Source organism: Dipteris shenzhenensis, chromosome 9 (assembly GCF_047967505.1).
Source record: "Dipteris shenzhenensis isolate YYH24624 ecotype China chromosome 9, Dip_SZ_1.0, whole genome shotgun sequence".
Lineage (NCBI taxonomy): Eukaryota > Viridiplantae > Streptophyta > Polypodiopsida > Gleicheniales > Dipteridaceae > Dipteris > Dipteris shenzhenensis.
In genome coordinates, this window is record NC_141604.1 from 41606698 (window position 1) to 41625001 (window position 18304).

Below are 18304 nucleotides of genomic sequence, written 5' to 3' on the forward strand. Positions count from 1 at the left end.
TTATTTTCCGATTTCAAACTTGCATATCTCCTTGGTCTAGGATTCTTGTTGGTTTGCACTCAACATTCTCATGAGGCTAGGATGTTCCAAGTGTCAACATACAAATGAGCCCCTGTCACATCTTGTACTGTTGGACATGAATACATGATCTTATCATCTATAATGACCTGGATTGCTAGCCCTCCCTAGGTGGTTTCACTTGTTTCCCATATGGGGTGGGGACTCAAATGTAGTTGACTATCTCATGCGATCTCTTGCCTCCACTTCACATATCACAGATTTCTCCATCACACCACCACCTCCAAGAGTGGACCACACCTATCTGTTTTTTAGTATATCCACCCCACGGATTATGACACACACCACGATACCACTCACACTACTCATCAAGACATACATTTGGATCACAATTTTAAACTCGAGTAACCCGCGTGCTTTTCCACTCTACTCACTTACATCGACCACATACCGCTCCTAGAGGATTGAGCCACCCTGATCACACGCTCTCTCCATGAGGCTGCCCTACACACATTTCCACACTCCACTTGTTCCACACGCGTGCCGCCTCTTGGCTCAATACCCTATAATAGTTGGTATAATAATGAGTGTAAGGCTTTATGCCGTCAACTCAAATTCAAGACTAACTATCATATTCCGAGCGAGGCAGAGATGATACAAGAGTACCATCGTTTGGTACACCGGAAGAATCAGGCTTTCGTTTGGTAGGAGTTAATAAACATTTTGTTTTGGTAACAACTCTAAAGATCTCTGGTGAAAGTCTCTTGAGCGGCAAGCCCCATCCCCTCTCACGGACACCAAACTCTGGCACTCTTATGCACGCACCCTATGTGATGTCCCTAACCAAACAGCTCCCGATCTCTCACACGCACCATGCCCCACATTGTGCACACTTTTCACAGCTAGTGGTGTCAAACATGCAGCACTAAAGCTTTGCAACGGCCGAGCGAAAGATCATGAGGGCCTATGTATTGAGTTTATTGCATATGGAATAAATACTTCGGTCTTGATCTTAGGAAAGCTTTTTAACGAAGTGGTTTGCACCGGTGCCTCTCACACCTAGACCCTTAATACCATCACCCCCATTCACAATGGAAGAGATCCCATGAGCCCAAAAAACTACCGGACCTTTATGATTGAACATGTCATGTCCCAGATCTATGCATCAGTGCTTGACACAGAGGTTAACCGGTTTGCAGAGCTTTAGGGACTCAGAGTTGTGGTTTAAGAAGGCTCCAGAGAGATCACGGGACCATAGATCACATACTCACGCTGAGAGGGCTCATTGAGGAGGCCAGGACACGGAGACTGAGGGTTTATTGTTGCTTTGGGGATTTCCACAGCTTTTGACAGTGTTGAGAGCTCGACTCTTTAGATGTTTGTAGAAGTTGGGATATGATCAAGAGATCAGTTGGGCAATCATGGCACTTTATGAGAGAGTCTCAGGTGAGGTTCAAACGGTGCGAGATGGACAGAGGAGATTATGAGTACTATTGGGGTAAAATAAGTTTGTTAATTATTACCAACCTTGTTTGGCCCCTATATAGACGAGCTTGAGACTTTGATTGGGACTCTAGGGAGGGCTAGCTGCTCCCTAGCCGGATCCTTGCTACTCCAGATTTTCCTATATGCAGATGACATGGTTGTGCACTCCTCCTCAGTAGAGGGGATCCAATGACACTCGGATGCAATTCATATTTTCTACGAGACACATGACTTAAAGGTCAACCTTGGTAAAACCAAGGTCATGATCCTTAATGCACCCGAGATAACCATGCACAGAGAACACTTCACACTAGATGGGTTACCGGCGGAGGTGGTTGCATCCTGTACATAGTTGGGGCTTCTTTTCTATGGCCCAATTTTCATGATGCGACTAGCATTGCAGGCCCAACTGAGTAGGGGTTACGCAACTCGTGTGGCAGTGCTTTCACTCCCATTCGCAAGATCTCCACCCAAGACTCTTCTCTTTGACTCTTTGGTCCGCCCAACGGGTATGTATGGTAGTTCTTGTTGGGGGCCAGACCTATGTGAGAGGCTTTAGGTTCTCCTGCTTTCACGGATGATCCGTAGTCACATCAGATAGTCCTAGCTGAGTTCGGAGCTTCCCCATATATAGCTTGATGCACTTGCTCTAGCTCTAGTCAGCTCAATTCACCATCTACTCAGCCCGGAGCCCAGTTCTAGATAGCTGCGACCTATAGTTTTGATTTTGACTTGCAGTTTGACCTGCAACAAGTCACCTTTAACTCTCAGATCTAGGCTGCCGTTTCAGTGTTCCATTTGCTGAGTCCAGCTTCGACCTGGAGTAATGACTAGTTAGAGAAGGTGTTGAAGGCAATCTTCTCAACAGAGTGCTCATCGTCGCCATTTCCAGACAGCTATTACACTTTTGGCTTGTCAGAAATCAAGGCTTTTTCTTTGTGTTGGCCTTTGTGAATTGGGTACCTACTAGCATTTGGCTTAGATTTGTGCAGACATTGTAGTCACATTTGCAGAGATTTGCTCTTACATTTTTGCTTGACATTTGCAGAAAGTTGCAGTTAGACTTTTGTGGGTAGCAAGATCATTTAGAGTGGAAGCTTTGAGGCTTGAGCATTTGCATAGTGCAGAGTCACATTTACATATTTGGAGATTTTGCAATGGCAAGTAATGATTTACTAGTGATGCTTTTAGCTAAGGATAAGCTCAGCTATCCGATGTGGTTGTACATGATGCGCTACAAGTTGGTTGCAAAAAACCTTGGGGGTATTGTTGCAAGAACCGATGTGAGACCTGTGTCTTAGGCACTTGCCACCACTATGCCCACTACCACGGGTGGTGGTATTGTCGCTACTATTGATTTATCTACCACTAATTCCGCAATGCTCCTACTCAAGACATGACCCAATGGGATGGGAGAGATGCACAGGCAGATGCTGTGATTGCCTTGTCCATAAAGAGGTTTATTGTCTACCATATCCAGTCTTAGGAATGATGCTAGAGTTGCCTTTTTGCGTGTGCAATTATGGAAGAAAGAGACAGCATGGATGCATTTGGCAAAGGTTAAGGACTCTAGAGAGTAGCTCGTTAATATTGATGAGATTGTGTTAGATCCTCAGGTTGTGTCCACTACATTGAGTGGTCTTCCTGATTGTTATCAGGGCTTTGTTAGTACATGAAGGTTAGTCGCCTTGGGTAACCTCAACCGCTATACCTTTGGTCAACTTGTCACATTGCTTTTGCTGGAGGAGTGGAGCCTTGCAGACCGGGCCGTCTCCATGAATGTAGATCAAGCCTTTGCCATTGACCATAAAGGCAAAGGCAAGGGGAAGAATAATGCGGGTACCTCATCTCCTTCTAGCGAGGGTGATGGGAAGAAGAAAAAGAGATGCAACTATTGCTGGAATACTGAACATGACATGCCAGATTAAAGGAAGTGTATTGCTTCAAAAAAGCAGCAGTAGCAGTTAGGACTTGTAGTCTTAGATGCTCCTACTACAGGTGAGCACAGCCATGAGGCCGCAAATATTGCTCTTTATGATTGGGCATTTGTTGTCACATGCCATTACGATCCTTCTGAGTAAGATGCAACTTATTTGTGGCTGCCTCATGTCCGATTGGTACTTTGATAGTGGTGCTTCCAAGCACATCCCTTCTTGCAAGAAATTATTTGTCCTTGGATGAGGGGGCATAGTTACATGTGCCAATAATGCATCTTATCCGATGAGAGGTTCTGGTCAAGTGGAAGTCACATCAGTCTCAAGTGATGCAGTCACTCTATTGGGCGTTTTTAAATGTTCCAGGTATCAAGAAAAATCTGATTTCTATTTCATCCATTGCCAACAAATGGCTATAGTGTGATCTTTGATGTTTATCGTTGTTCTGTGTATGACTTTTGACATGATACTAGTACTGTACTTAGTGGAACACTTATCAGAGGGCTGTATGATCTTGCCTTTTATGAGAGAGGGGCTGATCTGGAGGCAAATGCAGCAACTAATTCAGTTATTGCTGATACTCGCCTACATTCTTAGGACATGGTGGTAGTTTTTGAAAAATGCATGCAATTTCAAAGCACATTTGTGAGGATGCTTGTCGGGGAAGATGAATAGGTTCTTCTTTCCCAAGGATGGGTCTGTTTGTGCATCCAGTAAGTTGCACTTAGCTCATAGTGATATATGTGGACCAATGCAGACATCCTCTCTTGGAGGATATTCTTATTTTGTGGATGACTTTACTAGGCACACTTGGATTTACCCTTTGAAGTCTAAGCTAGATGTCTTTGCTTGTTTTAGGAATTTTCTTACTATGGCTGGAAATGAGAGCGAAAACAAATTCCTGACACTCGGCACTGATAGGGTGAGTGAATGCATATCTCGTGAATTTTCTGATTTTTAGCAGCCCGGGGCATCATACATCAGTGCACAAACTGCAGCAAAATGGAGTTGCAAAATGGAAGAACTGGACTTTAATAGAAATGGTGAGGTGTATGCTACATCATGTGTGCGAAGTATGTGCTGAATAGAGCGCCAACCAGGGCATTGCAGATCATTACGCCCTATGAGGCATGGACAGCAAGCTGTAAGCTATTGATTTCACATATGAGGGTCTTTGGTTGTTTGGCATATGCACATGTCCCATCTTAGTTGTGGCACAAGTTGGAGGATAAGGCAATGAAGTGTATTTTTATTGGCTACAGCTCACAAAGCAAAGGCTATAGATTGTACCAGCCTAGCATGGGAAAAATATTGTCAGAAAAGGTGATGTGTTTGCTGAGAAGCAGCTTTGCCTTGGTTGAAACTGCCTTCTGTTCATTGCTCAGATGTCTTTGATACACTGCTGCCACTTTTTAAGTCTGGTACAGATTCAGAGCAGCCATAGGAGAGTTTAATTCCCTTGCAGCTAGCAGCTCTCAGACTCAGCCTAATGCACATGCTCAGCTTGATTTGCCTCTAATGCTATTGAGCAAGCAGTAATTAAGGAAAGGGCTTTCATTAGACAACACAAAACGGTCTCTAGATGGCTGTTGGATACACTTACGGACAGCAAGCAGGCTGAATTTTTGGCTGCCTCATGGACAATGATAGATGCATGGACATCGTTAGATGTTGCATCGATTGCCACAGCTTGTAATGAGGAGCCTCTATGCCTCAAGGATGCTTTTGACAACAAAGAGTGGATTGATGCTATGAAGGCAGAGTTGGTTCCATTTAGCAAAATGGCACATGGGAATTGTGTGACTTGCTGCCTAGCAAGCGTGCCATTGGCACAAAGTGGGTCTACAAATTGAAGCCAAAAGCTGATGGCAGTGTAGACTGCTACAAACTTCAAATCCCATCTTGTTGCCAAGGGCTATGCTTAGCAGCAACATGGCATTGACTTAGAAGAAACTTTTTCCCCCACTTCACGCATCGCTACCATCCATTGTGTCATTGCTATTGCAGCTCATATGCATTGGGCCTTTCTTCATGGTTTTATGTCAGCCAACCTCCTAGTATCACAAACTTCCTCTAGACTCGTCGTAAAAATTGTCACGGGCGATAGCTTGCTATATTTCCACCCAGCCATTCTCAGGGATAGTTGATTCGTCATATTACGTACATTTTTTTCGTTGTTTTCCTTCATGCTTATCCATGAGACCCTCAATTCCCTAGATAGTTCTCCTTGCCAAATGTCAGCATTTTGGCCTCTCCACTTGGTGCACCTTTTTACCCCTCTCTTGGGGCACATTAAAACCCACTTGCCCCTTGGCATTATTGCACATTTAGGTGCACCTAGGCCTTAGCACTCAGAACTATCTAGTCAATGCCATTCCGCCCTCACCTAGGACCTTGGCAGTTACTTCTCTTGACCATTTTACTTACGCACATTAACTATTACAAAAGTTGGTCATCTAAGAGAAAATGCCCATCGATCTATCCGAGGTCATGCTATCTCGGCTAGAGCATAACATTCCTTCCCTCTTCAAGCATCAGCGTCCTCGATGATGAAATCTGGGAACGCTCTCCGTAACTGGTATACGGATTCCCAGGTAGCTTCCGATAGAGGCTGACCATGCCATGCAACCAACACCGTGGGTATCTTTCGATTTCGTATTTGCATTGTTCCTCGGTCCAGGATTCTTGTTGGCTGGCGCCTTGCAATATCCTCTATCTCCTGAAACAAAACCACACCTTCGATTAGTGAGTCACCTGTATGCAAAAATTTCTTTAAGCGCGAAACATGAAAAACCGGGTGCACCTTACACCCCTGTGGCAATTCTAATTTATAGGCTACACTGCCTATTCTCTTTAGAATTAACCACGGCCCACAGTATCGAGGTGATAACTTAGCACACTCTCCTGAAGTCAACGACTTCAAGTGCGAAGGAATTCTGAGAAAAACTTTTTCTTCTTCTTCAAATACTCTTATAGACCGATTTTCATCCGCATACACCTTGGTTCTATCCATAGCCTGGCGGATATTAGCTCTCGCAAGTGCTAGCATCTCCCGCATCTGAACTATAAAGTTCGCGGCACTAGGCACTTTCTGAGGTACTCCAACTATAGTTGGATTGGCTGGTCTATAACCATAGTTCAGCTCAAACGGACTGAACCCAGTAGATGAATGTTTCCTATCATTGTAGGCAAACTCCAACAATGGCAACCACTTGTCCCATGTATGTTGCCTCAATGACACATATGCCCTCAGCATATCCTCTAAAGTCTGGTTGACTCTCTCCGTCTGACCATCCGTCTCAGGATGATCCCCACTACTCATTCCCAACTCAGTCCTTAGTGTCTCAAATACCGCTGTCCAAAAATGACCGGTAAATCTAACATCTCTGTCTGACACTATGGATCTAGGCAATCCATGCAGACGAAATATATGTCTAATGAACAAATCCGCCACTTGCGGGGCACTAACAGTCTCTCTAGTCGGAATGAAGTGAGCCATCTTGGTTAGACGATCAACCACCACAAGGATAGAATTATACCCTCCTTGTGTTGCAGGTAGCCCTACAATAAAATCCATGGAAATGCTCTCCCACTTACTTAGTGGTATTTCCAAGGGCTGTAAAAGTCCGGGTGGCTTCACCCGCTCGGCCTTACTTACCTGACACGAGAAACACCGTGTCACATATTCATGAATATGCTTTTTCATCCTTGGCCAAAATAAATCTCGCTTCACGAGATCATAGGTCTTCTCGACTCCTGGATGTCCCGCACACGGGCTATCATGGCATTGTCGAATGACTCTCTGCTTGAGATCATTCTGACCAGGTACTACAACCTTGCCATTTCTAACTAGCATACCATCCCTTATGGTACATCTTGCATAAGTTTGGCCTTTTCTGGATGCCAGGTCATCCTTTTCACTTTCCCCGGGTTTTAACACATGAGCCTTAGGCCATAAGCTCTGGACAAACTCGTCTACCTTTTGAGTTTCTCTGATCTCGGTCATTAGAGCACTCTCTAATACCGTGAAACTCAGGTTGTGCATAATGCGAGACAACGCATCAGCAACCTTATTGTCTTTTCCTCTTCGGTACCGAATCGTTAGATTAAACTCCTCCTGCATGAGCTGTGCCCACCTAGCTTGGCGGCCCCTCAAGTCAGGCTGTTTACAAAAATGTTTCAGAGTATCATGATCCACATCCACATAAAACTCTGAACCATACAAATAATGCCTCCATGTTTTCAAAGCATGGATAACTGCATACAACTCCAATTCATGAGTTGGCCAATTCCTTTGAGAGGGAGAAAGCTTCTTGCTTTCAAAGGCTACCGGCCTTCCCTCTTGAAGGAGGACTGCTCCTACTGCAATGCCACTTGCATCGGTTTCTAGGAACAACGGTTTCTGGGGATCAACTATTTTTAACACCGGTCCTGAGACCACAGCTTGTTTTATGGTGTTAAAACTTTCCTGTTGACTCTGTCCCCAAATAAAAGGTACTTTATCTGAGGTCAGATCAGTCAATGGCGATACTATTCCGGAATATCCTTTGATATGCCTTCTATAAAACTGGACAAATCCCAAGAATGATCGCAACACGGTCAGACTCTGAGGGATTGGCCAAGTTAGTATCGCAGCCACTTTCTTCGGATCCATTTCTACCACTTATGGAGTAATTATGAACCCTAAGTATTCAAGCCTAACCATACACAGTATAGTTTTCTTTTTATTCACATAAAGACTGGCTTTCCTCAAAGTACTGAACACTATCCTTAAGTGTTCACGATGTTCAGTAACACTCTTACTGAATATCAGGATATCGTCAATAAAATGTACTACGAACTTTCCGATATACGGACGCAGTAAATCGTTCATAAGCATGACGAAGGTCGCTGGAGCATTGGTAAGTCCGAAGGGCATTACCAAAAACTCATAATGACCAAACCTGCTTCTGAAAGCGGTTTTATGCACATCCTCGGCTCTAATCCGGATCTGATGATAGCCGCACTTAAGATCTATCTTGCTGAAAATCACGGCTCCATGTAATGCATCTAGCAAATCATCAATCCGAGCCATCGGATACCTGTGCTTAACAGTGATATTATTCAATGCTCTGTAATCTATACAGAGGCGAAACGTATCATCCTTTTTCCTCTTTAATATCACTGGTGAAGCGAAAGGTGAGAAACTTGGTTGAATCTGCCCCAACTTGAGGTATTCTTCCAGTTGCCTACGCACCTCCGCTTCTTCAGCAAAACTCATTCTATAGGGAGGTCTATTTACAGGTTCTGCCCCCGGGATCAGTTCAATCTTATGCTGAACTTTCCGCTCTGGAGGTAACCCATAAGGTAGTTCATCCCTAAAACATTCAGAGAACTCCTCTGTTATAAGATTAGCCAGCTTGGCCATCTCACCACTTTGCGTAACATCAGTGCTAGCCGAAGAATCATCCACCGGCTCTACCGATGCTGTGCAAAGGAATAAAAACTCTACTTGAGCTTTTCTGATTTCCATCACGGAAACCAGTTGGGTCCCTGAGGTATATCTTTTTCACCTCGCAAGACATAAAGCACATCATTCATCTTGAATTGATATACGTGCTTTTTCCAATCAATGGCTGGATTCTTCCTAGAATGCCACGCCATTCCCAGGGCTATATCTGCATGAGCAAGCTTGGTCATTTCAAAATCAAGCTTCTCAGCATAGTCCTGAATCCGAAGCTCCAACTGGGTAACCCTTTGGTCCCATACTTCAGTTGAACTTCCATCGGCCATCCTGACAGTATACGCATAGTCAAATGGACTTATCTTTAGTTTCAGCCTCTTCACGAGCTTGGAGTTAATCACATTGTGAGTTGACGCCGAGTCAAACAACACAATGACATCATGACTGGCCACTTGCCCTTTCATTTTAATTAACTCCGTATCATTAAAGGCCGTATACCCCGTTGCTGCGCCGTATCATTAAAGGCCGTATACCCCGTTGCTGCGGGCTTAGATAGGATGTTATCAGGTGCACTCGTCACTAACTTAGCAACAGATACACATAACAAATAAGGTACTAACCTCTGAGAAGGTCCCGCCAGTTGCATCTGCATATGTTCCGCACTGGGACTCTCCTGCATTTCTACGTTGCATTCAGATATTATCATATTAGCCATGCGACGGTCTTTATTCAGTGGACAATCCTTCCACTGATGTCGCTGAAGGCAGCCGAAGCATAATCCTTCTTTTCTAGCTTTCTCTTTTTGTTCAGGGGTCAACGAGGACTTTGACCAAGCCCGGGCTGCCATTGGAGTTATTTTCCTTTTCACCCCAACGGTGGTACTTGTTTTTACTGGTCCCTCAACCGGCTTCACCTGCTTGGTTTGGCCACTTGGCTGCGAGACACTTGTCTTTGAAACCCATTTCCTCTGAAATCCCCCTTTTCTCGGGTACTCATACTGAGTCCCTGCCTGCACAAATCCACCAGATCTGCCCCTGGCATCCTCATAGTTCAGGGCTACTGCAATAGATTCATCTAATGTAGTCACATATTTAGCCCGAACTTCCATTTTGATCTTGTCGTTCAGTCCATAGATATAGTCTTTTAACTGAACCGACATAGGGAGAGGGTCTGTTATTTTCATGACACATTCTCTGAATTTGTCAGTGTACTCTGCCACTGACAGACTCCTCTGACGAAGATTTCTATAAGCGTCCCAAGCTCGGGATTCTTCATCAGGTGGAAGAAAGTGTTTCTTGAATTCAGCTTTAAACCCTTCCCAGGTGGTTGGAGCAACTTGATCCTTCTGTTGCTTTATCCACCATCTGTCCGCTGCCTCAATAAACAAGTGTGTGGCCTCGCGGATTTTCTTTAGATCGGATCTAATTTCACAAATGGCGAAGGCTTCTTCCCACTTGTGTAACCAAACCTCGATCACATCAGAGCTGCGCTCGGTCATCCGACCAGCGTACTTCTCCGGTCTATAATTAGCGATATTAGGCACTTTGACCCTTGCGCGCTTTAAGGAATGTATACTGGGCTCTGGCTCTGCTGGAGCTTTGCCCTTATCAATTCTAGACGGTCTAGCCGACAAGGCTTGTACCATCTCCCTGATCTCATTTTGACCAGCATTCACTTGAAGTTGCTTGTTCATAATCTGCTGTAAAGCATCTTCTAATATCGAAATCCTACCGATCAAAGTAGGTGCTGCATGATGTGACATCTGTTGTGTAGACTGCACTCTAGACTCGCTAGGATTTACCCTAGAATTCTGCCCTTCTGCCTCCATTTTGTTGAAAAGGGAAATAAAAAATTTTCTCTTAAAAAATAAAAAATAAAAAAATTTCTTTCTTCTCTTCTTACGCGAAAACTCCAAAAGCACAGCACTTCAAAATCCCTTTCTGTACAGGAACAACTACTGCAAACTGAAAACTTGAAATATATATAATAAAGGGAAAGAGATGCCCCCTGGATATCCTCGAAACTCGCAAATTGACTCTGCCCTATTATATATACGGTATGCAATCTTCACAGACTGAACCCCTTCAGAATTCCCAGTCCAAGTGCTGGCGACAGTCCTGTATTTTCTTCCGATTAAACCAGATTTGCATCGGTTGTCTTAGGACAATGTGAAGGATGCTGGTTATGTGGGCAGTGAGAAGTCTGCTATCGTGTGTGCGCTGATCAATAAACCCAAGGGGATGTTGTAAAAAAAACTTCGGGTCTTTAATGGCCGTCATTCCGGTTCAGTAATTCATCATCGCCTCCTCCTCCGCTATCCCGCCCTCAGCAAGGATCTCCCGGGACTCGCTCCCTGCACCTCAAGGTCGCCGTTATGTTCCTCACCCGTGGCCCCTTAGCTGCTTACTTACTTAATTGTCGTTGGTTTACGCAAGTGGGCGCTTGTGTGATGGCGAAACGAAGCTTCTTCGCGAGGTGACAAGCTCTGAACTACAAAAGGGAGTGAGGCTGAGCATGTTCACGTTGTGGAACGAAAGGCGAAGGAGGAAGACGAAGGATTATCACAGCCACCCCGTCGAAATTTTGGTTTTGAAGAACGAAAACTTTAGTAGAATAGAATTCTTAGGCCACCCTACGAACCAACTTCCACCAACGTTCTTCTTCCCTTGTTCAAAAGGCCGGCGTCTTAACTTCACCGCCTACGTGCCCGTTCTTATGCTCTACGACTTGCTGGTGTAGGTCCGCGTCAGTCAGTTTGACGCTCACGTCCCTTGATCTCTCAACCTGCTGTCCGTCACAAACCGACGGGTTCTACCCTTACCTCAGCTCTGATACCAAAATATCACAAACTTCCTCTAGACTCGTCGTAAAAATTGTCACGGGCGATAGCTTGCTATATTTCCACCCAGCCATTCTCAGGGATAGTTGATTCGTCATATTACGTACATTTTTTTCGTTGTTTTCCTTCATGCTTATCCATGAGACCCTCAATTCCCTAGATAGTTCTCCTTGCCAAATGTCAGCATTTTGGCCTCTCCACTTGGTGCACCTTTTTACCCCTCTCTTGGGGCACATTAAAACCCACTTGCCCCTTGGCATTATTGCACATTTAGGTGCACCTAGGCCTTAGCACTCAGAACTATCTAGTCAATGCCATTCCGCCCTCACCTAGGACCTTGGCAGTTACTTCTCTTGACCATTTTACTTACGCACATTAACTATTACAAAAGTTGGTCAACTAAGAGAAAATGCCCACCGATCTATCCGAGGTCATGCTATCTCGGCTAGAGCATAACACCTAGCTAGGTTAAGGGATTTGAAAATAAGGTATGCCGGCTGCGTAGGGCCTTGTATGGAGTGAAGCAGGCACCTCGGGCGTGGTATGCCAAGATTCATGCGTATTTGATATGCCTTGATTTTCAGAATAGCCTACAGAAACTACACTTTATGTCTGGACTTGTGGAGCAGATTTTCTCATTCTGAGTCTTTATGTGGATGACATGCTTATCATTGGGCCATCCACTCAGCAAATTGCAGCCTGTAAGTATGAATTGCAGATATAGGTCAATTGCGCTACTATCTTGGCATCTAGATTGCTCATTTTGATGGGGGCATTATGATGGGCCAGTCTACGTATATTGGACAACTCTTGCATTGCTTTTAGTTTTAGGATTGTAAGTCGGTTTCAACACCTTTAGAGCTTGGCTTCGGTTTTCCTCAGAGGATGGCAGTGATCAGGCTGTAAGTTGCATGATTTATTTGTGTCACCCTCGGCCTGATCTGCAGTATGCCACTTCCCAATGAAGTAGGTTTATGCACAACACCTAGTACAGCATTTGTTATGTGAATGGAACTCAACATTTGGGGCTTCTCTATGATGATAAGTCCTCAATGATGATGCATGCTTTCACAAACATTGACTGGGCTGGTTGTTACTACACAAAGGTGTTGCATTGTGGCAACTGTTTTATGCTTGGGACGTCATGTATATCTTGGTTCATGTAAGAAGAAGCCTATAGTTACTACCTCTAGTTGTGAGGCTGAGTAAAGAGTAGCCTTTGTAGCTACTATGGAGTGTGTCTAGCTTCATACGCTACTTGTAGATCTTGATGTCAGCCAGACATCTTCTTCTAACATCTACACAAGCAGCCAAAGTGCCTTGGCTATTGTATGCAATCCCATGATTCATGCATGTACCAAGCAAATAAAGGTTCACTTTCATTCACATTATTCTTGCGAGTACACTTGAGCTAGTTTCCCTTCTTTGCATTCCACTCGATAGTACACAAATATGATTCTAAAGGTGTGACATTCTTGCGTACTGGCCACACTAATATAGCAGCCACCTTCTTAGGATCCATTTCAACTCCATCAGGAGTTATAATGAATCCAAATATTTTAACTTGACCAATAGTATGGTCTTCTTTTTGTTAACAAAAGAGCTAGCTTGTCTCAAAATACTGGGCACTTTTCTTAAGTGTTCTCTATGCTCAACAATACTTCTGCTATCGACTAAGATATCCCTAATAAAGTGTACTATGACTACCCCATATAAGGGCATATAGTAAATCATTCCTTCGCATGACGAATGTAGCTGGAGCATTGGTAAGCCTAAGTTGCATTACTGAATCTTCTTAAAAAAAGCGGTTTTATATACATCCTAAGCTCAAATTCTGATCTGATAGTAGCCACATTTGAGATTGATCTTACTAAAAATCATGGCTCTGTGTAACACATCTAGCAAATCACCAATTCTTGCCATCAGATGTGTGTGCTTAATGGTGATATTATTTCGACCTCGACGATCATACACAATGTGGATGTATCATTGGTTTTTATCTTTAATATCACGGTGAAACTGGACCAAAAACCCTAAAACGAACTGGTAATCAGCCTTGAAACTTTAAAAACGAATCAGTTCTGGTAGAAATGTAGCCTGGATCCTCAATTCACAGCAGATATTCACCAAGATAGATTTCGAATTTCAAAGATACCAAGGAAAAGCTGCATCTGATAGCTTTGTCTAACGAGGAGCATCAATAGATTTTTTCTGGGAAACAAAATAAACTGAGAGAGGGAGAGAAAGAATAGAGATTGCTACTTCCACTCGATACTTTTTGCAATATTTCACAAGAACTTCGCGATAGAAACTGGAGAACAAAAACTGAAATATGAAAATAAGAATTGCAGCACTAATCTCAAAAGTTCTTTGCGATAGAACAAAGGGAGAGAAGAAGGAGATGCAGCACGTGCAATACTAGGGCCCAGAAATAAGGGCTGGACCCCCCCCGACGGTCTTTATTGCAATAGAAAATACTTTGTACAACTGGCTCTAAAAAGACCATGAAGTAGATTATAACTCTTGAATGAATCTGGGAGGCCTGGGGCCTTTCTTGGGCGAGTAAAAAGCTAGGGCCTGCTTTCTAAAAGCTACTTTTTCATAAAAGTCAAGCTTTTTAGGCTTTCTTTTTAAATTTGGAGCTTTTAGGCACTTTTTCAATCTTGTGGGCCCTCCTTTAAACTCCCCTTGTCCTTGGTTTTGGAGCCTTATGGGACCTAATTTTTGCACTTTTTACTCATAAGGTTGATTTCCTCTAAAATAATAAGAAAACTCACTAAGAATTTGGTTGGCTAATAAGGCCATCTCCCCATCTTAGGTAGTCCAGAAATCTATTGCTGCATTCTTGCACGACTCCATAGATACACAACAAAGAAATAAAAACTCACGTGGAGTCTTCTTTATCTCCATACTTGGGATTATCCTTTTTCCTTGTAATACACATGGCATACCATTAAATATAAAATTATATATGTGGTTTTGCCAATCAACAACTGGATTCTTCTTAGAGTGCCATGTCAAACCAAGAGCTATATTTGCGTGAGCTAGCCTAATCATTTCAAAATCCAACTTCTCCGCATAACTACAACCTTTTCACCAACTTGGGAAATTAATAACATATTGTGTTGACGTAGAGTCGAACAACACAATTACACTCTGATCTGCTACTTGCCCTTTCTTCTTTATTAATTCCATTTCTCCAAAGGCTGAATACTGGTGTGGGCCTTTAAAACGATAGTATCAGCTGCATCTTAGCAACAAACAAACATAACAAAATAGAATCTGACTTGTAAAAACATCTCGCTAACTAAATCTAAAGCTCTTCAGCCTTAGGACTCTCCCGCATTTTTAGCTCACCATCTCTACCTGCGTCATTCTTCATGTCTTGGATAATTCTTCCATTGATGTGGTTGAAAACATCCAAAACATAAAGCCTCTCTTCTTGCTTTCCTCTTCTGCTTAGGAGTTAAAGAGAACTTTGACCTAGCTGTGGCTGCCATATGTGAAATCGTTCTTTTCACTCCTATGGTGGTACTTGGTTGGAAACCACTGGTTGCTCCAAGTTTAATAATCTTGGTTACTGTATTGGGTACTAACTGCTTTCCTTCTTTACAAAATTTTTCACAAATATGGGTTTCTTTGGGTACTCGTACTAAGTTCCAAAATGCACAAAACCATTGGTTTTGAATTTAACATCTTCATAATTTAATGCAATTGCTATTGTATCTTCCAATGTATGTACATATTTCCGTCTTACCTCCATTTTTATGCAATCATTTAAGCCAAATATATATTCTTTAACTTCAGTCTTCATTACAATCGTTGTGAATTTATCTGTTTACTCAGCTAACAATTTAATGCCTTAGACGCCTATATTCATCCCACGCTCTTGATGCTTCATCAAGAGGTAGGAAATGACAAACATTTCTTGAATATCACCTAAGTAACAGAAGCGACACTGTCTTGTTGTTTGATCCACCCTCGATAAAGATGTGACCGGCCTCGATGATTTTTTAATAATGTCTTTATATACTTCACAAATGGCAAAAAACTCGTCCCATTCATGAAACCAACCTTCGATAATGTTGGACTGTCTATCCTTCATCCGACTTGCGTATTTATTGGGTCTATAATTTGTTATGTTGGGTCTCTTCAAGTTTATGTTTTCCTGCACATGGATACTTAACTTCGGTTCAGTTGGTCCTTTACCCTTATCCCCTCTAGAATGCCATTCAGCAACTTTACACATAGTTTTTTGATAACTCTCATGACCTTGATTGGCCTGAAATTATTGCATCACTGGCACAACGACTAAGCCTTGCATGCCATGGGGAGCAATACCTATTGTATGAGCTGGACTCCCAATCCTACAGGATCCACACAGGATGTTTTCCCTTCTACTTCCATCCCTTGCATAAAATCTATTTCCATGTTTGCTAGAGTATTTGTTTTTTTTTCCTTTAAAAATGAATAAATATAATGACCTATTGTATATACAAGTATAACCTCAAATTCTAACACTTGGAAAATCATTCAAAAACTGCTTACCCAATCACACAAATAACTAAAGCAAGTTGCAACAAAAAGGGAAGGGAAGTCCTTGGTCAATTTGACACTCTCTGAATTTTTTGACTTTCCTTTTACCTAAGCTTCAACATTGTTGTTGATAACCTGCACTGTTCACAATGATATACTAAGCCCTCACCAACCTCTAAAATATTCCACAAACTAGAGCATAATTTTCATGTGCAGAATTATAAATGGCATGACTAGTTGATTACCCAATTCATCACACCTCCGTAGCAGCTTTATATAAATATGCACTTATATCCCACTCTATATTGTACTCCCCAACAAACATACATTGATGTAACACTTTTGCTAATAGACACAAGCTAATTGTTAACACTGAATTCCACACTTAGTTCCGTTGCCATAAATCACAAATCACGAACCTTGGAACTGCTCTTGCTTTGTGCGACATTATTTGAATAGCTACATCAAATGTCAAAGCAGAGAAGTTGTTAACTACGTTGCGTCAATTGTTCGTGCTGTTGTCACTTTGCGGTCGCACAAAGGCAATGTCCAAACATATTTTGCCTCAGCATTTACAGTTGAGCAATACTCTTTTTTTCATAACCCCTTCTGAGCTGTTGACCAGACCCCAAGCTAACTAATCAGCCAGCCAAGGAGAATATAACATGCGGGGACTTGCTGTACGGACAATAGATGAAATGTAAAGGAAAGCATGAGATACACTAGATATCTTCCTAGCTATAGTACACTGCTCTATTTATACTAATGGCGTAAATGCCCTGACTACTGTTGTATACGAGTGCCAAATCTGTATACAAAATTGAGCTGAGAAACTCCCTAACTGCAACTGCAGGAGCTCGAGCTATGCTGCTGAAACAGACATCTAATCTGTATACTTTTTGATGTGACATCTAATCCTATCTACTCTCCCTCCTACTTCCTGCTACCTGCTGCCTACGCTCACTCACTCTCCCTCTCTCCCTACTCATTCTCTCTCCTCCCTACCTCATTCTCTCTCTTCCTCTCCCTCTACCCTCTTTCCCTCCTATCTCTCTCTCTCCTCTTCTTTTCTCTCCCCTCTCCTCTTCCCCCTTTCCTATCATCTCTGGTGCTTCACCAATTCAACCCTGGCCACTTTCATTGCAATAAAACTCAACTCGGATACTTGGATAGAGATCACGTTGCTCCCAATTTTCTCTAGATTGTCCTATTATCTTTTTCCCATCCAATGGAATTTAACGGGCTAGTAGATTTGGAATATTCGTTTCTTGAGTGGCTTTGTCCTATTTCAGGCAGTTCCAAATTCTCAGTAGCAATGCAGGCATTGACTGGAGCTCATCCGGAGACTTCACCTCATCTTAGAGACTTCATCAATCTGAACCTGGTTCCACGTTTAGTAGAGAAGGATGTAGTGTGCATCCCTCATAGGATGCCTCGAACATCTATTTGGTTGTCTTTGCGACCCATAGGCATAGTCAAGGCAAGATAAAAGGGATGCCAAGCAGGCACCACAAAGGTCATGGAAGGTACAGTTGACTTTTCAGATATTGACTCTTTTCGGTCAGTGTTGCCTTTTGGCCGACCTGGTCAACAATAAATTTTGACCCAGCCTAGGCCCCTTAACAACAGCTGGCCCTCAGCAGCTTGGCCTCCCTCCAACCATAGGAACATGTAGATTGTCACCCTTCGGAGGAATGGTCTGCCTCCACAGTTCAGTAGTATATTATTCAGTTCCCCAGGAGGAACTCTGATTTGTACTCCAGCCCTAGTGGCTAAGTTGTATTTTTTTTGCACTTGGTCTCTGCCGAGGTCATAAGTAAATAAAGCATTAGTAGTTAGCAGACCTGTGAGTCTTCTGTTTTAGAAGTAGTCTGTGTATATTTTGGCACAATAGGTCTTATGTATGTTACAGATGATCCTTGACAAGAAGAGGTTGTGAGGAATTATGTTATCAAACGAGGTTGTTGGGGAGCCTGCCTATAGTAGCTAATCTCTCCCATGGGATGCTGGAGTTGATGACTTTGACTTGACAAGGTTGAAAATTGCCTT

At 43.0% G+C, this 18304-nt stretch overlaps 1 protein-coding gene across 3 annotated transcripts in view; it reads left to right on the plus strand.

Annotated features, from left to right (window-relative positions):
• Nucleotides 1-18304, plus strand: part of LOC147898645 (G1/S-specific cyclin-E protein) — a 48559-nt gene that overhangs the window by 22007 nt on the left and 8248 nt on the right. The gene's annotated exons all lie outside the window — the stretch shown is intronic.